This window comes from Mirounga angustirostris, unplaced genomic scaffold (assembly GCF_029215605.1).
Source record: "Mirounga angustirostris isolate CCGP_5_RB_7025 unplaced genomic scaffold, mMirAng1.0.hap1 SCAF_16, whole genome shotgun sequence".
In the NCBI taxonomy this organism is placed as follows: domain Eukaryota; kingdom Metazoa; phylum Chordata; class Mammalia; order Carnivora; family Phocidae; genus Mirounga; species Mirounga angustirostris.
Genome location: NW_026991724.1, coordinates 17,623,541 through 17,649,519, shown reverse-complemented (window position 1 = coordinate 17,649,519; position 25,979 = coordinate 17,623,541). Strand labels below are relative to the sequence as shown.

The window sequence follows — 25,979 nt, the reverse complement described above, 5'->3', positions numbered from 1 at the left end:
GGTCTGGGGTCTGGCATGAACACGTGTGCAGCAGCAACTCCCAGTGACCTAGGCGTGCCAGGTGAATGCCCACTGACCCTTCCACATCCAGAGCACCTGCCCCCTTCTCTCTGAGGCCCTCCCCAGCTCCGCCATCCCTCCCATACCCTCCCTGCTCTGCATGCCCCCCAGCCGTCCCTCTAATCAGGTGCCTGGCTCTCTGCACGTCGGGCCCCCACCAGCAGCCTGGGAGCGCCTGATGAAGTCTCTGGCACCAGCACAGGCCCAAGTCCTAGCCCGCTGCACCCCTCCTCCAAGGGGAGAGCAGGGAGCCACACTAGGTCAACTGACACCACAGCCCCCTGACCCCAAGGTGAGTGGTCATAAGACCCAAGCTAGCTCTCACTGGTGCTCTTACTGGACCCCTCAGGAAAGAGGCCTGCATTTTCTCTGAGCTGGAAGCATTAAGAGCCTGAAGCTTCTGGAGCCTTCCTTGAGAGTGAATCGAATTCAGAGGAAAACAGACCTTAGGGCTAGAAGGAGAGAGTCCTGGTGGCACTTTGAGCTCCAGTTTCCCCGTGCCTGAAGACAGCACAACCCCCAGACTTTCTCATTCGTGAGTTAGCAAATTACCCTTTTCTTTGCTCTGGTCAAAGTTGCATTTCTGTCACTTGCCACCAAAGGGATCCTATCTAATATATACCAGTGACCCGATCTTCCTAAAACTCCATTCTTAACAGTTTGTCTCCTGGGCGAACTTCGCCCCTGGCCTGCCCACTGGGCACAGGGGGCCTTTCTCCTGAGTCCCTGAAGGCCCTGTGCCTGAGGTGTGTGCCCACATGATTTGAGCGTCCCTCAGGAGCTAGCACAAACTTGGTGTCAGACGTGCCAGGTCTGGGTGCTCCTGCTGGATATTGGACAAGCTGCTTCAATGCGCTGTAGTTTGCTCATCTGTTATGCATACAAATCTCCGTCTCTCTCTCTCTCTCTCTCTCTCTCTCTCTCACACACACACACACACACACACACACACACACACACACACAATCTCAGGGTATGCGCAACACTTAGCAGGGCACCCGCCACATCTCTAGTAATATCTTTGTCACTATTATGACTGTTAATTTCCTTGCTGCAGAGGACCCTCGAGACACAGCTGGAGCCCTCAAAGTTTGCTCCTTGTGTGGTTGGTTGCTTGACAAGGAGGGTGCCCCGCTCTCCCAAACAAGGGGTGAGGATGGTGCAGGGGGGGCAGGGGCCTCCATCTCCGGGCAGGACTGTCTGCTGGGGGCTGCTTGTGAGCCCAAGTCATAGGCTTCTGCAGAAACCAGATGCAGGCAAAGGGGCCATAAAATTTTCAAAGAGACACTTTCCATGGGAGCTATTAATGTGTCATGTGGTTTCTGAGAATAGGAACAGGCTGCAAGTAGCTCCGTAGCGCTCCTTCAATCAGCCAGCCTAGGCATTTCCATGTCAGAACTCAGAAAGCCCAGATGAAGCGGATTCTTGCATGACTGGAAAGCAAACCTCAAGCCACATTAGAGGTATATGTGCCAGGAGTGCTCGAATCAATTTAATAGTTCAAACAACAGTCCTCCTGGGCGTAAGACCTTGTGCTGCGGTGACAGGGGGACAGTCGCCCTGAGACCATGGGCTCCATCACAGGATGGGGCTGAGTTTGAAGATCTGGCCACCCTCCCCTCTCCCGTCTGCCATTCCAGAATCATCCATGGTGACCAGAAAGGGGCCCACTGAGGAGAAGGCTGGATGGCGTCTGGAACCTAAATCCCCACCTGAGCCATCCTGAGTGGCGGCGTCTCTCATTCCCACGTGCCCTGTATTACACTCAAGAACCCTCCTGCAGCCATATCTGTTTGCCTGGGTCCGCTGGAAGCTGAAGCCCACAGGGCTCCTGCCAGTCCTGTGCTCTCATGGACGCTGAGCCCAGGGTAGGGGGATACTGGGGAGAGGGCTGCCTCCATGATGCAAATCGGATCTAAGATCACTCTGTTCCAGTGTCCCCTCCTTTTGGGCACTGAGGGCAGCTCCCAGGCAGGACTGGAGCAGGCAGTCGGAACTACCAAAGAGGCGGCTTTGACGTCCTTAAGCAAGGTCCAAATCAGGAGGCCACGGGCCCACCACCAAGCAGCTAGCCCGGCATAGGCCTCCCGCCCCAAGTGCTCTGAGCCTGCCCACGTGCTGAGGTCTGTGCCTGAGCTGGTCCTCACACACGCGTTTGAGCAGGGGGTCCTGGCACTCCCCAGCAGGTCACATCACCTGCCTCAGGCAAGCTCTGTGGTGCCTGCCCTCCCCGGGGATGGAGACCAGGAGGGATCTCACTTTTCTCGGGCTCTGCTGCAGAGGCTGCTGTCCCTGCAAAGTCCCTGCTTCCCGGCTGATGTTAATGGTTCATGAGCTGAACAAGGCTCAGAACATCCTTTGCTTAAGAAGAAATGACAACATACTTTCTGTGGGAGTAGAACTTTAAATACAAGTCCACACAAATGGTAGGATTTCTGCAGACCCAGTGTTCAGCTGCATTTCAAGTACAGCATTTCCTCCCGGAATGGATTGGCCGACTGAGTGGTGTGTAGGCATTTCAAGGCCCCAGAGAACACAGATGAAGACAACAAACCTTCCTAAAACAGAACAGACTTGCTAAAATTCTTCTGGAGGGAATCATTTCACATTTCAGCCTCAAGTTTTCTGTGCAAAGAACATTTAACAAACCGAGTCCTGGAGGAGAATTTATGCAGAGATTAAAAAGCAGATCGGTGTGAGTGAGTAAATAAGATCAGGCCTCAGCATCTCACTAAGCCTCCCCGCGGCCCTGGGCAGCTGGACCTGAGGGCGGGGCCTTCTGGACAGGGGCTGGATCTCATTCACCCTTGTCCCGGGCCCTCTCGGAGGCTCTCCTCGGGTCCTCCCTTGCACACCGTACCGCATGAGCCCTTGGCTCTGAGAGAACCAGCAAGAACTCACTCCCCCCTGAAAGAAGAGACCCCCCCCCCCCGCCTCAGGCTAAACCAAGGACTGCTTGCTTCCGGAGGCCTCTGACCTGCCCATGGGATTTCAGAGCCTGCTCCAGAGTGTATAACTTAGAGGGGACTGCTGGAGCCTGCTTCCCCTGGGAGTGAGATGGGGAGCTTCATTTGCATAAGATGGTGAATGAGTCATTTGTCCCCAGCAAAGGCCAGTGGGGGAGAGATCATGGGGATCTATAGTTCCTCAAGTTCCTGCCCATTGCTGCCACCAAACTTGCCTTCCTAGGGTCTTCTGTGGTTCTGGGCTCCCACTCACCCCTGCCCCTCCGGTAGTGGTAGCTGTCACTACACCTGTTCTTGGCTGTCAAATCCTGCACTTCTGAAAAGGGAAACAAGAACCCTTGGCGCTGGTCAGGGAGGCTGTGTCCCCCCAGATTGCTGGTATAGACATGCCGGTATAGACAGGGACTCGTCTCCATCCAGGGATAAAAGCTAAGCACACTTCATCTTTGTGAACATCTGGGTAGACATTTCCCTTTTTGTCTCTACCTCTGCCTCCAAGCCTAGGATAGGACCCTCGCCTTACTTCCTCTGGCCCCCCAGGCACGAGGCAGGATTGCACTTCCAGGTCCCCTTGTGGCCGGGTAGAATCATGTGACCAGCTTGGTCTGACCACTAGCTGTGAGTGTAAGTGGTATGTGTCACTGCTGGGCCAGAGTCCTTAACAGCAGGTGTGAGACCTTCTAGAGTTCTCTCCCTTTGGCACATCTACCTGTAGTATTCATGATGGTGGTTGCTCCATCAGCCTGGGTCCCAAGGTGAGGACGCAAGGAGCAGGGCCCCAGCTAACCCTGCTCCCCACATGTCATATGAGCAAGAAAAAAACTGATTGTAAGCCACAGCATAACCCATCCCAGCCTGACCAATAGAGGAAGGCTTCGGATTTCTTTCTTTCTTTTCTTTCTCTTTCTTTCTTTCTTTCATTTACTTGAGAGAGAGAGCATGAGTGGGAGGGGCAGAGGGAGAGAGAATCCCAAGCAGACTCCAAGCTGAGCACAGAGGCTGATGCAGCGCTCGATCTCACAACTGTGAGATCGAAATCAAGAGTAGGATGCTTAACCAACTACACCACCCAGGGACCCCAGGCTTCTGATTTCTTTAATCCATTTACCAAAAACAAGCCTTACTGATCAACAGCCCTCAGTTTCCCAGGTGTATAGCTTGATTGACTCCCCAGACCTGACTCTCTTCAAGAAAGATCTTCATTTTACATGTCAATGATGATGTTCCTCTGCCCTAAATCCAGACTAGGTCAGGGGCTCACTCCTTTCCATCTCCTCAGTGTATGTACTGAACAGCTGATTCCCACACAGGACCACGACGCATCCGGGGAGCTGAGCCTGAATCTTTTCGTTTTTAGTGGAAGCCATTTCTGCTCAGAGAAGGGGCCACTGCTAGTGATAGAAGTAGCAAAGTAAATCCACAGACATGGGGAAGTGAGTGCACTGGAAATTTCGGCCAAGGATCGGTATACAGGGTTGGTTCCAGGGACCAAGCCAGGCCCATAGAGGACAAGGCAGGAGGGAGTGTCAAGAGTGCACTGAGGTGGTGCAGATCGAGATGGACGCAACAGCCTGTGCTTAATGGCTGGGTGTCAGACACTGCCAGGTTGTGCTGGCTGAGGGGTGCATGCTCAGGCTGGCGAGGGGGGAAGGCTAGGAGGCTGGGGGCGGCTGGCATCCAGCTCCTATGAGTCAGATGCAGCACTGTGACTGTTTGGGGTATTTTGCAGCAAGGTCCCAGGAATTTCTGGGGGCAGAGCCTTTGCTTTCTAGGTGTGTATATTTTAGTGTGCGGGTGTCCTCCTGGAGGGCAAGGAGACAGGAAGGGGGTAGGTGGTGGGTGGAGCGAGCAGTGAGCAAGGGAGGGAGATGAAGTAGAGAGTCCGGGAGGGCTGAGAGCAGGCCTGAGGGAGGCAGAGCCACTCAGGAAGTCCTGCCTGGCAGGCCACGCCCTGACCACAATGACCCACCGGGTCCCAGGAGGCCAGCGAGGAGACGCCAGGGAGGAGCAGCTGTGGAAAATGGGCCTGAAAGGAGGATCCAACACATTCACTGACAGTTTGTCTTGAGCTGGGCTTGTTTAACTTAAATGCTTAGAATGTCTGAGTAGCTTCCCACCTACACCACGCACATCAGCCTAGCCTCAAGTAATCCTTCTGCTCAGAGCAGGGGGAGCCCCGCCTCGATGGCCGGGCCTGTGTCCTGCACCCTGGGAGGGCTGAGGGACCCTCTGGCTGGCTGAGGGTCCAAGCAGCGCCCCCCAGCTTGAGGCTTCCTGCACCCCCTCACTGCTAGACAGAATGTGGACAGGGGGTATCACCAGGCTTTCTGGTAAAGTTTTGGAGAGAAAATTGCCAGAACAGAGTTCAGCACCAATGAGAAAAGAGTCTATGCAGTTTCAACCTGATTTTGCTTTAAAAATAGGCCCAACAGGAGGCTTCGGCTGCGTGATCCTCATCTATCCTGCCGCCCTCTACCCTTGGTCCTGGGCCACCATCCTTCTGGTTCCCTTTCTGCCCCTGGGGCTGCTGCTTCTCTGAGTCCTTGGTTGTCCCCTCCTCCCCTGCCCACCCTGACCTTCCTCTGCCTCTTCTCTCCTCCCTTGGTTGATCCCTCAGGGTCATCTGTTCTCAGGTGTCTCTCCTGATAGCTGACTTCTTTGTCCACTGCCCCCAGCTCTGTCTCCTGAGTAGTTCCCGAGGCTCTGGACATCCTCCGTACCCTGCCTCTTCCCACAAGCCCTCGGTTCTGCCTCCTTAACGCCTCCTATCCATTCCCACGGTTACAGCCAGCTCAGGCATCACACTGTCCCAGCTAGATACTGCCCAGCCACCACCTGTCTCCCAGCACCTGGCCTCCCCTCCTGGCATGGTCCACATGGCAGCTACTGGAATCTTTTTAAGCTACATAGTAGACCATACTACTCCCATGTTAAACTCTTCAGTGGCCCCTGCTGACCCCAGGAGGATGCCCAAGCACCTGGCAGGGAAGGGCACACTAGGCCCAGCATCCTGATCTCCAGGATGGCTCTGCATCATCTCCTACTTCTGAAGTCCCAGGGCCCCTTGTGCAGTTCCCCACCATACCCTTCCAGGCCTCCCTGCCTTTGCTGGGGCTGTTCCCTCGTAGCCCTCATCTGTGTGCTGGGATGAGGCCTCAGCAGGGGGCTCAGGGTTCAAAAGTCACAGTGACATCTCTTCACCAAGCCCCAGCCAGTCGCCTAGTCTATGGCCCCAGAGATAACGGGAGGACTTTTGACCTGGCTGAAACAGGTCATTTCTCTCAACAGCTGGTGGTTTCTGTACATTTATTGCCCATGGTTGCAGTCTGCACACCAGAAGGGAGACCAGCCCCCCCACAGCTTCAGATTTACTAAGCTAGAAGCAGAACTGAGACAGGAGGCTGAGCAATGGTGACAAATTCCATTCCTCAAAGCAAAGGAAGCAAGGGTCATAGGTGGCCTTATGGATTGTCTTTGCAGACCTGGGCCCTGCTCTTGTCGTTGGCCCCAGCAGCCTCGGAGCTCCTCACACCCGCCCTCCGCCCCCCCCCCCCCCCGCCCGCCTCCAGTCCCAGAGAATGCAGGTTTCGTGTTCCAACTCCGAGGCCCGCATCCCCCTGCAAGCACTCAGGGTTTTATCCTATCACCTGACTCTAGCCATGTCGGGCACATAGTAGGCAGATAAGAGGAACCTCTGATGACCGACAAGTGTCAGCAACCCCCCTGCCCAAATTGCTTTCCACCAGTTGTTTGACAGTGCTTGTTTCATAGCATCCTTACCAGCTCTGGGTTTTAAGTGATTAAAAAAAATTTTTTTAACAGTTTAGTGGGTAATGATATCTGGTTACATTTCCCAAGGTACTTAAATTGTATTCCTTCACTTCATGAAGTGCTGCCTCAAGTCTCCCCTATGTATTGAAGAATTTGTATTTTCTCCAAAGATTTGGGTCGGGGAGACACAACCCCTCCCCGGGCCTTGCTCTCCACCAGAGGGAGTTCTGGGTAGGCACAGACGCCCCCCAGAGCTGTGTTTCCAAGCTTTTTAACCAAACAGCAGAACCTTTTCTTAAACAATTTCACAGAGCCCCTCTACATATAAAACATGAATAATTCGCCTATGAGGGGAGGCCTTCAGCGCCACTCCCCCTCCAGAAGCCGCTGTCTTACCTGAGGAGGGGCCGCTGGGACCCTCTTGATCTTCGTCTGAAGAGGGGGCACCACCGCAGTCAGGACCTGAAAGGACATGAGCGGTTCACAGAGGTGTCCAGAACCCAACCTACAGCCGCCCAGCCGCCCAGAACAGGTGAGCCAGGTTCAAAGACCAAGGGGCCCCACCTGCACCAGGGGCAGCGCCACACCCTCCACGTTGCCAAGGAGAGGGTGTGGAACCTGCTGTCCCTGTGGACGGGGAAGTGCAGCCAGAGGGGGTGGGGGCAGAGGTTTGTGCAACAAACCTGCACAGGCCTGGGGGGCTAGGAGGGTTGACAGGTGGGGAGGTCTCTGCCTGACGGGTGGGAGGGATGAGAGCTCCACATGGACAGCTGGACCCGGGCCAGGCTGAGGTTGTGTGAGGTGGGGAGCGGAGAGAGGCGAATTCAGAGCTCCAGCCTCGGGGCCTGCCTGGGTTTGATCTGATAGGCGAAGCTAGAACAATTAGAGCTTTCCCCCAGGAGCTTTGTGTAATCTCAGCCTCGCCAAGATACGTGGGGGTGGGAGAGAGCTGAACCCAGGCCATAGAAGATGGACCACTGCCACCCCGACTGGGGTCAGGGAAGGGTGGGGAGGAGGAAGCCGCATTGAGAGAAAGAAATAGGGGGCTTTCACAACAGATAAAAGTGAAGGTAGGCTGCCTAGGGGACACTCAGCAGAGACACTTCGTGACCTCAATGGGGTCTACTTAGGGGATGGTAGGGAGGACACTGGTGTGAGCAGACGCCTTGGACACAATGCTACCAGCTCCCTGCATCCCTTGCTGACTCAGTCCGAACCTCAGCAGCGCCAGACACACCCCCACACTGGGGTTGGTAGGCTGAGTCTCGCTCTCTGGCCCTGCCTTCCCCTTCTAACCCGGCCCCTGGCCTCGAGTATTGACCTCTCCCGGGACAGGACCCGTGGGGCTCTCTGGCCGTGCCCCCTGGCTTCAGGGGCTCCTTCAGCTCTTTAGTCCAGCCTTCCAGCCTCAAGTCCCGCTCTCGACTTTCCCACCCTATCCTTTTTTTTTTTTTTAAAGATTTTATTTATTTATTTGACAGAGACACAGCGAGAGAGGGAACACAAGCAGGGGGAGTGGGAGAGGCAGGCTTCCCGCTGAGCAGGGAGCCCGATGTGGGACTCGATCCCAGGACCCTGGGATCATGACCTGAGCTGAAGGCAGACGCTTAACGACTGAGCCACCCAGGCGCCTTATCCTTGGCTCGAGGCCCAGCCTCTTGGCCTCAGGCCCGGGAAATTCAACACCCGCCGGGCTCTGTGCAGTGCTCCTTGGCCCTCCACCTTTTCAAGCCAGTCCTACTGCCAGGACCCTCTTCACTACCATCACATGTCGAGGCAACGGTTACTCCCCAGTGCTCTCCCCTGGACCAGCTCCCATCATTTATATACACTTACTTTGCAAATCACTTAAACTGTGTTTCAGAGGAATCTGAAATTTAAGTCCCAGGCCCTCGGTCCACAAGCCAAAGATGTTGTTTCTTCACTTGGCAAATAACTGGCTCTCTCTTGCTTAGGAATCCCCATAGAGAAGCACCAGGGAGACCCGTGCTCGACGCCTAGGTCTGCTATCCATCTGAGCCTCAGTTGCCCCCTTCCCCGTCACGCAGGGGGTCACTCCAGTGTCTTGCGCAGCTGTGACCAGGACCAAATTAGCATGGGTATTTGATGTTGCCACATTAGGGTGGGAAGAAGGAAGCCACAGTCCCTAGGATCTGTGTTCCCCTGGGGACCCTTTTTCCACGTGGACACCCTAACTTGTTTCCTCTGAGTTAACCACTGGATAGGCATCCTTCCCCACCCATAGCCTGGGGAGTCCAACCTGCCAGGAGGTCAGAGGGGGCCTGCTGTTCTGGCCTCCAGGGGAGGTCCTGTCCCCTGTACCTGGGATGTCTGCCTCTTCACCCTCGTTGGCTGATGACCTGCATGCACCTCTGTCCTTCACCGTCTTCATGGGCCGACCTGACCCTAGGCCACAGGCTGACAAACATCTAGAAGTGGATATGAAGGAGGCAGGCCTCTCCTGAGCCATCCCAGCCTATGTGACTCTCAGGCCCCACCACCCTGGAGTGGGGAGGAGCTCACTCCTCATCTCTCAATGAGAACTTTCTCAAGGAGGCCCTTTGTCCTCAGACCTTCCCCAAACTGTCCCCCTCCAGCTTCACAACCTCTCTCCCCCACCAAACTCTTCTAAAAAATTCTCTGCACATTTTTTTCAAGATAGAATTAAATGACAGGAACTGACTATTTAGGGAGGGGTTCCTGAGAGGAAATGGGATCTCTACAACCTTGAAATTACAGGACTTTTTTTTTTCCTCAAAAGAAAAACTCATTAGATCATTGATATTCTCAGCCAGACATTGTTTTGAAATATGCTCTCCTCTGTCCTTTCACAAACTACAGGCTTTCTCCCTCTTTGAAAATAAGATCACATCAAGTCAGGGATTAGAAATGGGAAAAATTCAATCAGAGCCTCCCTCGGGCCTGCTACACATCTCAATACACTCATAGGCCAGCAGAATCAGCTCCCGCTACAACCCAGCTCAGCATCATCATTCAAAACGCACCGGTAGGAAATGGTGAAACAGAAGGACCTTTCATCCCCAAGTGAGCGAGGCCTGCAGGGCTGCTCTCCTAGCTCCGGAAGCTGGTGGTGCCTGGGCCAAGTGGAGTCAGGGCCTCTTGCTTAAATAGGCAGTAGGGCAGGGCGGGCCTGGGGGGCGGGCATGGAAAGTGGGCTGTTTACCCAGCACAGCAAAGCAGTGTCTACAGATCCAGCAGTGGTCCTGAGCACGCCTGCCTGCTTGTCCACCAGGAGCCTCAAGCCCACAGGCCCAGAGACCGCAGACCAGCACCTGGGGTGACCTCTGATGGACGTGCAGCTCTAAGTGACACCATGTCCCTGGATGCTTGGTCCAGGTTCCTGGATGCCTCTACTTCCCCAGAGACACAGCCCAGTCAGCAGAACCAGCTGTGGAGCTAGATGGACCTGCTCCCTAAACCAGTAAGTAGTGGCCTCAGGCAGGGCATCTCCCCAAGCCTCAGTTTCTACTTTCTTTTCTTTTCTTTTTAAAAGATTTTATTTATTTATTTGACAGAGAGACAGCAAGAGAGGGAACACAAGCAGGGGGGAGTGGGAGAGGGAGAAGCAGGCTTCCTGCCTAGCAGAGAGTCCGATGCAGGGCTCGATCCCAGGACCCTGGGATCATGAACTGAGCCGAAGGCAGATGCTTAACGACTGAGCCACCCAGACGCCCCAGTTTCTACTTTCTTTCTGACTTCATAGGTCCAGAAATAATGTGTGCAAAGGGCCTGGCACCTAGAAGGTTGATTTATTTATCCACATTGGAATGCAGGGGCCAGGTACCGTCAACAAGGTTCAAGGCCAGAGATGTTTAGAAACGTACGTAAAGTCACAGAGCCCTGTAGCTGAGTGTCAGGGTCAGACGTCATGCAGACCTGAGACTAGGTTGGGTTGCTGGAAGCCCCTTGGGGTGAGGGTGAGAAGCAGTTGCTGGCCTTGGGGAAAGGTCTTGACTGAACTCTGGGGAAGGAGTTACCCCTAAATCTCCAATACCAAGGCAAAGGGGGAGGCATGGCTGGACAGGCATACTCAGAGGCCTGTGTGTGCATTTGGTTGAGACCTTATTGGCGGGGTACAGAAGTATCTCAAAGTCACTGCTAGGGATGGCTGGTGAAAGGACCTTCCCCCCACTAAATGCATATATTATAGCCTTAACCCCCAATGTGGCTGTATTTGAGATGGGGCCTCTAAGGAAGTAATTAAGGTGAAATGAAGTCGTAAGGGTGAGACCATGATCCAATTGGATTAGTGTCCTTTTAAAAAAGACATCTGAGACTCCCATGGCTTTATACATGCATCAGGAAAGGCCATGTGAGGACTGCAAAGCCAGGAAGAGAGCTCTTACCAGAGACCCAATCAGCCAGAACCTTGATCTTGGGCTTCTGGCCTCCAGAATTGGGAGAAAATGCATTTCTGTTGGTTAAGCCACCCGGTCTGATCTTTTGTTATGGCAGGCCCAGCAGACTAACACAAGTGGATGGGATTGAGCATGGGGAGTGTGGAAAAGGACCTCCAGTTTAGGCAACTGAATGGGGCCTAAAGTCGCTCACTGGCCAGGGGTGGGGTGGGTTAAGGGAGGGTTGTGGTGTGGAGGGACATTTGCATGGATGTGTCCAGGTGGCAGTGGGATATTCCGACCCACAACTCAGCAGAGAAGTCTCGGCTGGAGCAGGATTTGGGAATTATTAGAGTGTAGGTTAAATCTTAGGAGTGGCTGAATTTTGTCAGATCACTTACTCTTTCTTTTTCAACTAATCCATTCTAATTCCAGTGTCTTGTTATATCAGATTTTGTCTTTCATATTTTTGTAAAAAGTCAGACATTCCCTCTCTCTTTTTAAGTACAATTGTGTACAAATTCCCCCCCATTTTTTTAATGAGTCTGTTTTCTACTACTTAGAGCGAGTCTTACTTAGGAGCATAACTGCCATGTGGTTAGGGCACTCAGGTGTGGTTCGAATGGCACATTTCTTCCTGAGATTCATCTTGTCTTCACTATTTGTGATGCCAGTCCTCTTGTCATTCTTATCTAATTTCAAAAGAACATATTTCCCGGGGCGCCTGGGTGGCTCAGTCGGTTAAGCGTCTGCCTTCGGCTCAGGTCATGAACCCAGGGTCCTGGGATCGAGCCCCGCGTCAGGCTCCCTGCTCACTGGAGAGTCTGCTTCTCCCTCTCCCTCTGCCTGCCTCTCTGCCTACTTGTGCTCTCTATCTCTGTCAAATAAATAAATAAAAATCTTAAGGAAAAAAAAAAAAAAAAGAACATATTTCCCTTCAGCTTGCCAGATCATTTATCATTCCAAATTGTAACTAGCAAATGCTGATTTCGTTCTCTCGGAGTTAAACTTGAAAGGCACAGTGTGCGTTCTTTATTTCTAGGCTGAGCTGTTTTTTTCATCTCTCGAAATTTTTCTTGTATTGTTTCTTTGCTGACATTTCCCTCATCGTGTGCCTCACCCTGTTTATCTTTCTCTCACCTACTCTAGGGCTGTGACACTGTCTCTCATTTCCAAAAGGGTTTATTTGTACCTCTGATTGTCTTCTTTGTCTGCATTTCTGGTTTGATGTCTTACTTTACCCTCAACAGCACCTCTTTTTTTGCTCTATTGTTTCAGTTATCCCGACTTCTACTTCTGGACGTGTTTCAATTCTTTTATAGTTTCCACCATGGAATTACAGGTTTTTTGGCGGGGGGTAGGGTGAGTGGGGGTTCTGATCTGTTCCTGTTAATATTGGTTTTTGTCACATTTCTTTCATAGTAGTTATTACCCAGTTCATCTTCCTGGGGCCTTTCAGATTCCATCATTTAAAAAGCAAACAAGGTGACATGTATTGAAGGCCCCCTGTGTGCAGATGCTGCAGTTCTGTGGGAGCCCACTGCTCCTATAGGTCTGGTACAGCAGAATTCTGCACTTAGAGCTGCTTTGAGGGAGGTTCTGGTTAACTAAGATTTATTCCATCTTGTTCCAAAAAAGGTTTAAACTGTGTTCTATGTACAATATAATAGACTTTTTTTTTTTTTTTTAAAGCACTGAGAGAATTAGAGCTAAGGGGAAAAAAGGTAGAAAAAGCAAGTAGCAGCCAAGCAGAGACACAAAGAGAACATGCAGGGGGTGAGGGTCTCCATATTCTGATGGTGCCCTCAGTGCACAGAGGGGTCGTGTCTTATGACCAAGGCTTCTCCTTTTGACTTCTGTTGGTGGTGTTGAAATGACCCTTTGTTTTAAGTTCTTACTTGAAAGTCTGTGGCACAGAAGAGGCCCCCTTGGTGTGACTCACTCTACAAGCCCCTCAGGTGGGGAACACCTACTTAAAATTATTTCCCAATAGGGATGGAATTGGAAAGAGACAGAGGCAAGAGACACGTGACAGTGTGGGCAGGCTGCATGTAAACAGTGGGACAGCCACCTCCTGCTGGTCTTTCAAAAGTTGGTATTGATTGAGCAACTAATCGGATGTGTATTTCCTGTGCTCTGAATCAGATAGCTTCCCTGTTTTGGGGTGGCAAGTGTAATCTGGGAGTGGAAGGCTTCTCAGGGTCTCTCTGTTCCCACAGAACTCCACAGTGGCCTCATTTCACACCTCTCAGGAAACAGTTTTCCGAGTGACAGATTGATTGGTGTATGGGTGGTTACCAAAAAAGAATCTATTTTATTAGCTATTTGTCTTGCAAAGTGAAATCGTTTTTTAAAACTTTATCAGAATGTCATCGTCCTGGGGTTTTGCCCCTGGCTTGGAGAGAAGATCTGCAGACCCCACAGATGATGAGCTGCCATGTCTGGGTCTTACTCGAGCCCCTGGATGATGAGCCTGGGATGTGCTGCCCAGGCTGAAGCTCTCGGGGGGGGCGGGGCAGTGAGGGGGGAAGGGCATGAGGGGCTCGCTGGGCACCAAAGGGGTATTGCCAAATCTCATCCTGATGCCTGAAATGGCTTTCTTTCTTCTTTTTTTTTTTTAATGTACCAAGGGAAAATGAGAATCTAGACGTTCATACACATGAGAGACCATGTACAGGTAACCTTGCTTTTCTATTTGAGAAGAAAATAGAAAACATTCCACTTACTCATTTTTTTTAGATGAAAAACTAGGAACTATATGAAACATAAAAAGCATTTGGTTTTCTATTGGTTGCAGTTAAAGAAGAGAGGAAGACAGAGGGGGACTAAAACCCATGGAGGGAAGGCAGAGGGTGGAGTTCGGTCCCCAGGAAGCCTCAGTGGGCCCAGCCCCCATCAGTTGGTCAGTGGGCAGAGGCTCTGTCCTTGGCCCTTCCATCAGCCCTCAACCTGTCCCATCCAGAGTCAAGGCCAGTCACTCCCAGCTCTGCAGTCCATTTCCGGTCCCTGCTCCTCCTCTTCCTTCCCTCCTCAGGCCTCCTCACTCTTTGCCTGCCTGTGGGCCGTCCACCATGCTCGGGTCCCAGCCCAGATCCCAGCTCAGGTCCCCAGCACGAGCCACTCTGAGTTCACTCTGCCCCTTCTGTCCAAAACGTCCAGATCTCCCTCTGCACAAAGAACAAATCCCTCTACCTAGCCTGGTGTGGGGACCTTTGGTGATGGGGCCCAGCCTTCCTCTGCCTCATTTGTGCTCCCCGTCCCTCCCAGTGATTGGTTCTGATGGCCCCGACCTCTAGCTTTCATCTTTCCTGGAACACTGCATGTTCTTTCACGCCTGCGTGCCTTTGTACATGCTGTCCCCAGTGTCTGGAATACCCCCTGTTGGTGCACCTGGCACCCATCCTCTACGGCTCAAGTCTGCAGCTGCCGGCCCCCATCCTTCAATCGCACACCCACTGGGCATCGGACTGGTAGCCTAGAGCCTCCTGAGCACTGAGCACAGAGTCCAGACCCTGAAAGGCCCTCAGGGAGCCGAGGTTGGATTAATACAGTGGTTTCTAGCCAGGCCAGAGTGTCGGTCACCAAAGCGTCCAATTCCCTCTGTATGTACCAGGTGGTACAGCAGGAGCTTTGAGAAAACTTCCCAATCGTTTGAACTAGTGCATCAGTTAGGCTGCCTTGTATAAAGGGAGACTCTGAAATCACATAGCTAGAGTGGCAGAGCCTAGACTCGGAGTAGGACTCATCCACGGCCCCATCCTGGCTTGAGTTTTGACCCCACAGGGCTCCCTAATGCTCAGAAGGCACCCACAGGCAGGGGAGGAACCCCCCCAGAGGTCTGGGAAGGCTGATAGCCATCACCCTCCCCTCTTTGCTGCCACCCTCCTGTGTCCCAGAGGGATTTGAGGTGGATGGTGCCACTATTTGTCCTTACACCTGAGCGTGAGGGTTGTTCTCTCGGACATCTGTCTGGGCAGAGAGCTGGGGGTGCTGGGAGGGGGTAAGCCAGCAGGAGCCAGGCAGAGCTTTCGTTGGGGGTCTCCGGGTGTCAGGGGGACACTCTGGCCGAGCGCCATCATCTCTCATTGGGTCCTTCAGCCTTGCCTCCACCATTCATTCTCCACACAGAAGCCAGAGTCTGCTTTCTATTTGCAAACCCGAGTACCCTCTCAGCTGAAAACACCCCCCAGATAAAACCCGTGCCCTGGGTCCATCCTCCTCTCCTGTGTCATGCCTCGCCAATCTTATCCACCCGGCTCGTGTCTCCAGAGCTCTCCTTTCTCCTCCTGCGGTCCTGGTCTCTTTCAAGGCAGGCCTTTCCTCACACTGTCCCCTCACGCTGGAACCCCCCACCGCTTGCCCCCTGGCCTGAGGGAAGCCTTCCCAATCTCCCCTCCTGTTTACTATTAGAGAATCCCATAGGGAGCGCCCATTGCTCCCCTCCCTGCCTCTGAGGGGGCTGGGACCAGGTCACGTGTCCGACAGTCCTGGCCACCAGCATATAGACAAGGCTGTGAGGAATGACAGCTGCAGGGAGGAATGTGCCCCAAATGCACCCCTCCAAAGGGAGATGTCAGATCCTATTCTGGGAAGTTGGGGGCCAGAGGAGAGGGACTGTCCAAGAGGCAGGTAGTTGCTTGGAACATGCCTGAGCTTTGGCCACGTGGACGCCGTGCCGAAGCCACGGCTGTGAATGAGGGCAGGGGGGGAGGACAACGGGGGAGGACAACGGGGGGTCAAGGACAGAACCATGGGACTCATCCCATTTTTGACTGGGTGAGGAAAGAGGAGCCAAAGTGAACACTTGGGAGAAGGCGGGAGAATGCAGAAAAGGTGGCTAAAATATAGCACTGTTTTTATTTAATTCTCAGATAATCTTTTTTCCTTTTTCACTTAGAATAGCTGGAAAAGGAGGGCCCTACGTGGCAGTGCCTGGATGAGAAAACCCTGTGTCAAAGCTGGTGCTGGATCCCTCACTCTATTTTTACCTTCCTGACACTATCTCTTTGAGCCCTGAGGAGGGCTCCTGGCCTGAGGTGGCCAGCCCTCCCTTCATTCTCCAGAAACCACCAAAAAGCTAGCCATTCACTTCTCTTGACCAGAAATAAATGCATTAGACAAATGTACTCAGGCAACCTTGAGGGATGTGAACACAAAATTATCCCATAAATTACTTTTGTTTCCTTTCCTCCGTTCAAAGTTGGGGTTTTTTTTGTTCACATTAGTACATGAAAGTTGGGCAGTAATTAATGTTCTTAAAATAGAACGCCCATAGTCCCAAGTTTAGAAAGAAAAACCACCTAGGAATGAAAGAATGTGGACGCATGTGAAATGCTACTTCTATTGGCCACAGAATCTTTGATGAGCCTCGGTGGGCAGCTCCTGGCAAGCGGGATTTGCGGCCAGACACGCCATGGCCGACCGTGTCTGTGGTGGCTTTTCATTCTGTTCCCGGCTCCAGGTCAAGGAAGCCTTTGACATCGTGGCCAGGGGCTGTGGGGGTTCACCAACCTCTAATTACAGTTCTCTTTTAAAATATTGATGAACAGTGCCTCTGTTGATTCACTCGTTTTTAAACACGGAGGCTGTAGCGGTTGGCTCTGCTCGAGGAGAGCAGACTCTCCAGACCTCCTCAGGCCACAGAGCCTCTCCCCACACCTTGAGGCTCTGGGACTCTCTTTCAAACAGTGAAGGAAGAAAACTGCCCCTCTGGGTGGGGGTGGGGGAGGTCACTTTAGGATTCAGACTCAGGCCTGGCTAGGCTGCAGGGGGAGGCCCTGCTTTCCCCAGATGGGGACTTGGGCCCTCTGCTACTCCTACCCAGGGTTCAGGGTGGAGGTGCGGGATTAGGCAGGAGGGGCCGCCATCCTCCTCCCACTGTCCCCTGGCCTGATGCCCCACTGCACGTCTGGTCACCCGTCCCTGGGATGGAGGGGAGTGGGACTGAGGGGATCACTTCCAGTCCCATAGGGTGGAAGAGCTAAGTGCCACCCATCCCATCTTGGGGACACTCACACAGAAGGACCTTGCAGGCCCAGGCTCCCCCAGAGGCAACTGACTACAATGTGGGGATGGGTGGTGGTCCCTATTCTCCTGGAGGCCTTGGCACCCAATCAGCTGCTTCTTGCCCATACTCTCAGCTTTTCATCGCCTGACCTCATTGATTGAGGACTCAGCCAGCAGCCAGGCACTGACCTGGCTTCTGTAGTAACCTTGTCTAGAGAAAAGCACCTCATTACAAATGGGGTATGTCAGCGATGCCCATGATAGCCCAAAGCTCCTGACTCTGTGGGGCTGAGGCCAAGTTCCTGATGTCATCACTCTTCTCCACACTACAGCATACAGAGTAGCTACTATTGTTCCTATTTTACAGATGAGGCGACTGAGGCTCAGAGAGGGGAAGTGCGCTCCCCAAGACCACCACGGAGGAGGTGGGATTGGAACCCGGCTCCGTCGGACTCTGAAACCAGAGCTCTTCTCAGTCCACCCTGCCACAGAGCCTTCTGGTCCCACTTCTCACCTTTGGCAAGTGGCCTCTGGAAGGGGGACCCTCAAATACATGCAGTGTGGCCCTGGGGGAGGGTGTCGTGGGTTCTGCTGTGGTGCTGCTTGTCAAATCTTGCCCAGCTCGATTGGGGTGCCCCCTTAGTTGGGGGACCTTGTTGACATGACCCATTTGGACTATAATTTTAAGAGGTAATTATGGATCAGCTTGGTGACCATCAGGCCCTTCTGCTACATCCTAGGAAATGGACCTAACCCTGTTACAGGGTAAATCAGATATAAGCAGCTCCTAATTCAATAGGGTGGCTCTAAAGTAACATTTGTCAAGATACAGAAGCTGGTCCAGTGAGTTAGACAACAGTGGTGGTTGGATTAGACTCAGACAAGAGGAACCCTTTTGCTGATAGTTTTAAAAAGGTTAAGTGGGAGAGACGAACTTTTCTAGTACTGTCCATTATTAGGTACATTCACTCATGTGTTCCAGACACAGACAGGGGCATCTTTCAGACTGGCCACATGCATGCCTCAGCCTCATCCCACTATGCTTCATCCTTCAAGTCCTGACAAAGGTGCCCAGACACCCGGAATACCTCCTTGTCCAAAACTGAACCTGGGCAAATAGCCAGTGTGTGGGGCTGGCTATTCCTGCCCCTTCTGTGCCTGAGAATCCGAAAACTCTCAGCTACATAGCTCAAGTACATGGCAAACTTCTGGCCAGCTCTGAGTGGGACAGACTCTCTTCTGACTGGTGGTTTGGGAATCACATAGGGCTAAAATAATAATCAGAATTTTGGGTGATTGTGACTGCATGTGTCACTTTTGCATTCGATGGAACATTCTGTCCCGGCCTCCTTCCCACATGCCAGCTGAGTTGACCAACAGCAATCCCAGGCCCACACCAGACCCTTTTCCACAAACTTAGAGGCAGTGGCACCGAGAGCCAGTGATGTTCCATAGGCTCCTACCCCAGCCTCCCTTCGCTATATGGGCCTGCCTTCCAGACCTCTGTGCAAGCCTCCACACCCCTTCACCCACACTAGGGCTGGCTAATGACCGTCCTCAGATCCACCACGTCCCCTCTTGGGCTCTTGCTCCCCTAGCTCCTCTCACAATTGTTAAGGTCTAACTCTTATTTATTTATTTATTTTTCTAAAGAGATTTTATTTATTTTTTTGTCAGAAAGAGAGAGCACAAGCAGGGGGAGCACAGGCAGAGCAGGTAGAGGGAGAAGCAGGCTCTCTGACAAGCAAGGAGCCTGATGTGGGACCCGATCCCAGGACGCTGGGATCATGACCTGAGCTGAAGACAGACGCTTAACCGACTGAGCCACCCAGGCGTCCCTAAGGTCTAACTCTTATAATAAATTCCTTATTCCATCACACTTACAGTGGTTCTGCCTCCTTGATTGAACCCTGAGTGATAAGGCAGCCCACCTCTCCAGGTAGACCTCATTTCTCTCTCCTGGAAAATGGGGATGGTGTGAGACGTACCAGTTCCAGAAAGGGGGCTGAATGCAGGTGCTAGGTCTGAGCCTGGGATTGACTCTGGAGAGTACATTTGTCATAGTCTGTGGACAAGCTTTAGGCCAGAATCATGACTCGGTCGGGCTTTTCATCTAGACACCAGCTGTAGGAGCCCTGCAGAGCAGGGCCCTCATGAGGTCAGTGGACAGGTTTATGCTGGTGGCAGATATGGGGGGTCCTTCTAATGGTCTGATTGGTTATGTAGCACCGTGGGTGCCACGACGGAGTGTTTAAGGCAATGGCTGGCTAGAACCTTTCCTGATTGGGCAACCCTAAATTGGAACATCATTCTCCTGGGAAGCCAATGAGTGCTGAGTTAGGAGGCTTCCAAGAAGCTGCTGAGAAGGGCAAGAATGGCTCTTCGGGCAGAGACGCACTCTGCTGACTTGCTGGTGAGGAGGCTTGGCTCCCGTACGATGATGAGCTGGAGAGTGGATTTGTAGATGCTGGATCAGGGTGCTGCACACACAGTGCCCGCCTACCTCTGGCCCCAGGTCATGGCTCCCACTGTCACACCCTGCCTGCAGATGTCCCCCTTCTTCACTGTCTTCAGGTCCCTGCTCAGATGCCACCCCCTCGGAATAGCCAGTACCACCATGTGCAAACTAATGCCCCGTCCCATCACCCTCTATGCTCTTACCCTGCTCCACGTTTCTTTCCAAAGTATCACCATCTAACCCAGGATGCATTTCCATGTTGTCTTTCTTCCTCCACTAGAAGGTAAAGCTCCACGAAGGCACTGCTCCTGTCTGTTTTGTTCACTACTGGATCCGCGACACCCAGAACAGCACCTGGCTCGCAGTAGACACCAGGGCCAATTTGCTGCACCTCAGAACTGGTCTCCCCCCCTCTCACCTCTGCCTGTCTTCATTTGTGCTCGAGAACACCGAAGACAGCACCCCCAGCCTGGAGGAAGGCTGCTCCTCGGGGTCAGGAAGGCTGGTTTGATCAGTTAAGTACCAAACCTGAATTCTCAACACCAGGGGTTTAGTCTTTTCTTCTGATCATCCCTCTTGATCTTAGGCTTTGTAACCATTTTGGAAGTGGATTTGGTGTGATTAAATTCTTTTTTAACCTAATCCTGTATAGAAAACAAAAGTTTTAAAGGGAGTGAATTAGAACGGATTTGCTGATGTCTGATCACTTGTGTGGTAATTCACCCCAGGCTCATTTCAAAACCAGGGCTGGGCATCACGTCCTGGAGAATACTCCACTGGATCTTCCTGTAAGGGAGGAGGGAAGACTCCGTCCTTAGAAGAGAAGAGTTATACGGGAGTCAGAGGGGCCATGGGCTTTGAGGAGCAGAGCTGTTGGAAAGCCCATGCACTTGATTTCGCAGGGAGCACCAGTCCTGGCTGGCAGGAGTCAGCATGGCTGGGGTGGCGGGCACGTTACCCGCCCTGGCCTGGTTTCTCTGTTTTCTCTTGGAATCCTCATGACCACAGCTTGGGAAACGCAAGGATGGGTGTGCAGGGGGTGGTGCACGAGGAGGGTCTGGCAAAGGGCTTTTGGTAGCAGGACTGCAGGGTCAGGTCAGGATCTCTCAAGGAGGAGGAAGAGAGGAGTCCCCTGTGTCCCTGGCCCACCCGCCACTGAGGCACGAGCTCCCGGAAGCTGGTGTGTCTGCAGCTCAGCCCAGTACAGAACCTGGGGGTATCATGACGGCGAGAAACGATGTTTCCAAGAATACAACGTAGAAAAGAAAGCTCTCCACCCAAATTGGAAACAAAAAGTCACTGGCACTTGATTGGGACCTGGAACCTTGTGGGAGACCCTGTTCTTGGCAACACTAGAAGCGGGGAAACTGTGAGTTTCCTCTCTGTCACCCCAGTCACACGAGTGCAGACTTGCTGGGCCCTATGGGCCAAGCTGGGGTAGACCTGGCTTTTAGCCAGATATGTGGTAACTTTCAGAAAATGGGATTTCCCTCTTCTTCTGGTTTGGTTTTTAACTTTGGGGATTTATCATTTGTTTAATCTCTAGCTTTTGGGAGCAGGCAGGAAGGTTTCTTCCCCCAAGACAGGCGCTATGATGAGGGTTTGGGGTCACAGCCTTAGGACTCAATGGCTGCCCTGCATCTTCTTGTCCTGCTGGCCTGGCCGGCACGGTTCCCACACCTGCCAGCTGCCTGGCCCCGGCTACCTGGCCAGGCTTCATTAAAGGAGACGAACGGAATCATTCTGTCTGGGAGGTCTTATGGTCCGTTCCCATCGCGAACCCAGCTACACTCAGATGAACGTGGCAGCTTGGGGTACAACGAAGCGCCACACGCAGTGCCACGAGCCTTATCTCACTCAATTCTCAACCCAGTCCTAGTCTGAGAAGGCCTCAGAGGTCACCGCTTTTGCCCTTGGTCAGCCGCAAGGCTGGGATCTGCAGCCCCATGGCTGTGTTGTGAGGGTCTATGCTCTTAGCCAGCCTGTCATTCTTCCCAGGGGGCTCGTTTGATGATTCATCTCTTATTCTATACCCAGAGACAATGAGGCGGAAACCAGAAGAAAAGGGGGCTATTATGATAGCACTATTTGCCATTTACCTAAATTAGATAATAAATCACGGAGCTACTTGAAAAATATACATGTCAACCTCTTGAACATCTAGTTATCACTTAGTGCCATTTGATGGTACCTATGGTATAATTAAGACTTTTGTAGAGAAAATAAGATATTCTCTGTGAAATGGAAAAGTGAATGGGAAAGTGCATTTAACCTGGCCCTCCTCTTCCTCAGGGACAGGGCAACAGACCCGTGGTGGTGGGTGGCTGGGGGCGCTTGGGCTGGTCGGTGGATTGCAAGCATTCCCAGCCCCTGCAGACCAGCATGGGATGCCGGGAGGGGGAAGCCTGTTGCCTAAGTAGCAGCGGGCCCAGCTGAGTGATGCTGCCGAGCCCCAAAGAACTCCATGCCCATTCATCAGCCTCAGCATAATTGGGCGCCTGCCACTGGCATCTCCAGATGTTTGCCTTGATCAGACGTTGATGCGGTTCAGTGTTTTCATTGAGAGCCTCATAAAAAGCTCTAGCTGGTTGGGGACGCTTATTGTTCATTTTATTTGAGTTCCTTATCATGTGCAAAATGTTCCAGGCACCATTAGGAGACACAAAAGACTCAGAAAACACAGTTTCAGGGCGGGTGGAAGCTCACCCTAGCGCGGAGGAGGAGACACGGCCTCTGAAATTTACAAACATTTGCAGAACACAATCAGCTAGTCGGTCGCAGCCGCACATGAGGGCAGGGGGGTGGGTGGCGGAGACTGAGGATTTAATGCTCGCCTGAGAGAATCTTCTAAAATCAGATGGGTGTTCCAGGCTGTTTGCTCATTAATGTGGTCTTCAAATTACTTCTCAGAGAAATTGGGAGTGTGAGGGCCTGTCCTGGGGCAGAAGCTTGATCAGGAGGAGATCAAAGGGACATGGATCCTGCTTGAGGTGAAAGGTTTGAGGTGCAGGTCCAGGCACATTATAATTATTGCTTAACCGTAAATGTATCTTGGCAAGATACATTGATTTGCACATAGGTTGCTAAGGGCACTTAAGGGAAAACAGACCATAGGCAATGAGAACTGTCCCCATCAATTTACCAAATTCATGTCTGAGCATCGTGGCAGTGCAGAGAACCTTGCTCATAGGCGTAAATTAAGGCTATCTTCCTTGGAAAAGGATAGTTTAAATGATCAATAACTTCTCTTGCAAGAATATTTGAGAGGATTCCTTTCTAAAAATTGACTTCATTTATTCTTTCCTCTTATCAAAAAAGGATTTGTAGAGGTTTTTAACAAAAGATACGACAGTGGGGTTATTAAAATTGAAATGGGAAATCAGAACTCAATAAGAAAAGAGAATACAAGTTTTGTTAACTGTAATGGCTATCCTCACTTCTGTGACCAAGGTCTACTTTTGGCTCTGAGCTTCCTGGAATCCAAGGTCAGAAGGGCAACATAATCAATGACGTAGGTTCGACTACTGAAATGGACCAACTATGTCAATTCTTGACTAATCAGTCATGAATTTATAAAAAAAGCAAGAGAGGCAGAGGAAACTTTTGGGGAAATGGGATATTTTTTAAACATTTAGAAGGGAAAGATGGATTTTGACATTTTTTTGTGAGAGGCAAAGCTTGGGCAAGAATGACAGACACGCCCACTAAGATCTGGGTGAAACCTGGAATAAGCTCTGATTTGATCAGTTCATTGCTGAATGAGTCACTCCGGACCAGGATGCAGGCATTCAGCGTGTCTGGCCTGTCCTCAGGAAGAGGCTGTGTTCGATTTCTCCGCTCTGCCTAGACAGCACCTGGTACATTTTGCACATAAAGAGCTCAAACGTGGCTTTGTCTCCCCTGGGTTGAGAACTCCGGGCGGGCAAGGACCCATTCCCAGCACCCCCTGGGTATGTCTGCTGCTAGTTGGATAATAACAGCTCACAAACCAAAAATGGGAAACGTATTCGTAAAACGACAAACACCTTTTGCAACGTAGTGGGAGCGTTTTCGCAACTCTCAGTGACAACAATCGAATCTTCCAGTTTTCTGCTTTTGCCATGAAGAAATTCTGGATGGACCTGCCCAGAGGCAGAGGGGAGGTTATGAAGCATTAGAAGAGTTGATACAGTTGTATTATTGGACTTCATTTTAGAAGGGTCTGCCGTGGCCCCTATGATGGCGTGCTCACCGAAGGGCTCTGCTTAGGCAGACTTGTGTCCGGTCTCACAAAGCCCCCACCTCCTTGCCAGTAGGTAGATGGTGGGAGGGGGCCTGGAGGGGGAGGGGCCCTCAGTAACAATGCTGACCGGTCTTTAGTGGTCCTCCCGGCAGGCTTTGGGGGGGGGATTCCAGCAGGCACTGCATTTTACAGTTGGTCTGCAGTCGCCTTTCATCCTCAATTACTCAGTGCAGATTCCTGTGCTGCTCTAAAGATCCTTTGTGTTTCACCATTTTGTTTGAAAAAATCCCTAGAGGGTTCATTTTGGTCCCAGCAGGGAATGACTTTCCTGAGAAATGAAGTCCTGGGCTCAGGCAGGCAGGGTCTCTGGAGGCTCCTGAAGTCTGAGATGCTGGCAGAGGGGAAGGGTGCAGTGGGGGAGGGCTGAAGGCCGTGGCCTGGACATCAAGCCCTCAGGAGGGGGGAAGCATCTGCAAGCAAGACATTGCTCATGGCAAAGGCAGGGTGTTTGGATCCCTCCTGTCCCAGCCATGCTGGGTCTGTGCTGGGGGCCGGAGCGTCTGAAATGTGGAGCTCTGAGCAGGGGCGCTGCCTCCGGGCACAGCAGCGGGTCTCCCGCCTAGCTGGGAGGCTGCGGGTAAGTCAGGTTTTCCCTCTGGGCCTTGCTTTTCTTCCTCTCAGAAGTGGGGATTTGAATAGTATGTCAGTCACACCAGATCAAGGTGTCCTGAGGATAAAATGCAACACAAAGTCCTGTCACAGCGTCTGGCTCAGAGCCTGTGCTTGCTGTGACTGTGGTTATGTGCTTCTTATCCTGTCCTGGCTGCTGAAGGGCCCACCAGCTCTCTCCCCCAAGTCTCATGTCCTTGACAGAGGTTTTACACCCACGGGAGAGAAGGCTGAGCTTAGTCCCCACTCAGGCGAGCCTCATGACCTCCCCGACCCTATGTGCGAGGTGGGGCATGAAGACGAGTCCTGCCTGTTGCCTGAGTGCTGTGGGAATCAAGCACCGTGAAGACCCTGGAGAGACAGTCCCCTGCCCCCCAACACCAGCTCATGAGGACTGAAGACAGCACTCAGAAGATGCACAGCTCAGTGCCCGGAGCTCACAAATGCCCAGCAAGTCTGGTGAGGGTATGACAAACTGCCGACTCCATGGGTGCTATTTGGGAAGGGAGGGCTCAGGGGAGAGGGGGATGGGGAAAGCTGGGGGGTTGGGCCCTGTCGTCCACAAACCTAGGACCGCCCCACCAACCTGAACATGGTTGGTGTTGTCATTCCAGATGCCACTCTGAGGATCAGGCACCAATAATGCATGAATTCGTCTCCCGGCCTCACCACTGCCCACCCCCCCAACCTCAGGGGTAGGATTGTCCTATATTTTTATATACTAAATATGGCACCTCTAAGCGAAGGGGTTAAGAATAAACAGTGGAGGGGAAGCTGGGTGGCTCAGATGGTTAAGCATCTGCCTTCGGCTCAGGTCATGATCTCAGGGTCCTGGGATGGAGCCCCGCATCGGGCTCCCTGCTCAGTGGGAAGCCTGCTTCTCCCTCTCCCACTCCCCCTGCTGGGGTTCCCTCTCTCGCTGTCTCTCTCTCTCTGTCAAATAAATAAATAAATAAAATCTTTTTAAAAAAGAAGAATAAACAGTGGAGAAGCTACTGGATGTAAACCAGCCTGTCTTTGGACGCCTGAGACGCATAGAAAGCTGTGAGTGCCCAGAGAGTTCCTGGCGGCAAATCCTCACTTTGCAGCAGGGTTCAGCGGAGAGTCATTTTACCGGTTTCTCTACCGCCTTCAATGGCTATAGTGGAGTAGATCCTGGGTTTTTCATTTTTTTAAGATTTTATTTATTTATTTGACAGAGAGAGAGAGAGCAAGCAAGCAGAAGCAGGAGGAGTGGCAGAGGGAGAGGGAGAAGCAGGCTCCCCGCCGAGCAGGGATCCCGATGCAGGGCTCAGTCCCAGGACCCTGGGATCATGACCTGAGCTGAAGGCAGATGCTTAACTGACTGAGCCACCCAGGTGCCCGTTTTTTTGTTTTTTAATTCAGAAGTTTCCCAGGCCTGGAGAAGGACTTACAATGTAAGCCAGAGGAAGGCTCCAACACTCCTGTTACAAGCAGTGTAAGTAAAA

The 25,979-nt window shown here is 52.2% G+C and overlaps 2 protein-coding genes across 6 annotated transcripts in view; one reads left to right on the top strand and one right to left on the bottom strand.

Moving 5' to 3' along the window:
* The window catches only part of SMPD3 (sphingomyelin phosphodiesterase 3), an 84,019-nt gene that overhangs the window by 20,612 nt on the left and 37,428 nt on the right, over window positions 1–25,979 (bottom strand). Inside the window, exons 1-3 of one of the 4 annotated variants that reach the window (XM_054511280.2) lie at window positions 9,803–9,895; window positions 9,120–9,226; window positions 7,194–7,259 (exon numbers count right to left, since the gene is read on the bottom strand). The gene's annotated coding sequence lies outside the window, so the exon portion shown is untranslated. Of the gene's footprint in view, window positions 1–7,193; window positions 7,260–9,119; window positions 9,409–9,802; window positions 9,915–25,979 lie in introns of those variants that run through there. The other 3 variants (XM_064580700.1, XM_054511281.2, XM_045890852.3) reach the window with 3 other exon arrangements.
* The window catches only part of PRMT7 (protein arginine methyltransferase 7), a 96,750-nt gene that overhangs the window by 66,538 nt on the left and 4,233 nt on the right, over window positions 1–25,979 (top strand). For both annotated transcript variants that reach the window (XM_045890854.3, XM_054511277.2), the window contains 7 exons: window positions 410–595; window positions 7,109–7,329; window positions 10,051–10,239; window positions 17,529–17,680; window positions 19,900–24,975; window positions 25,125–25,205; window positions 25,897–25,969. The gene's annotated coding sequence lies outside the window, so the exon portion shown is untranslated. The remainder of the gene's footprint in view (window positions 1–409; window positions 596–7,108; window positions 7,330–10,050; window positions 10,240–17,528; window positions 17,681–19,899; window positions 24,976–25,124; window positions 25,206–25,896; window positions 25,970–25,979) is intronic.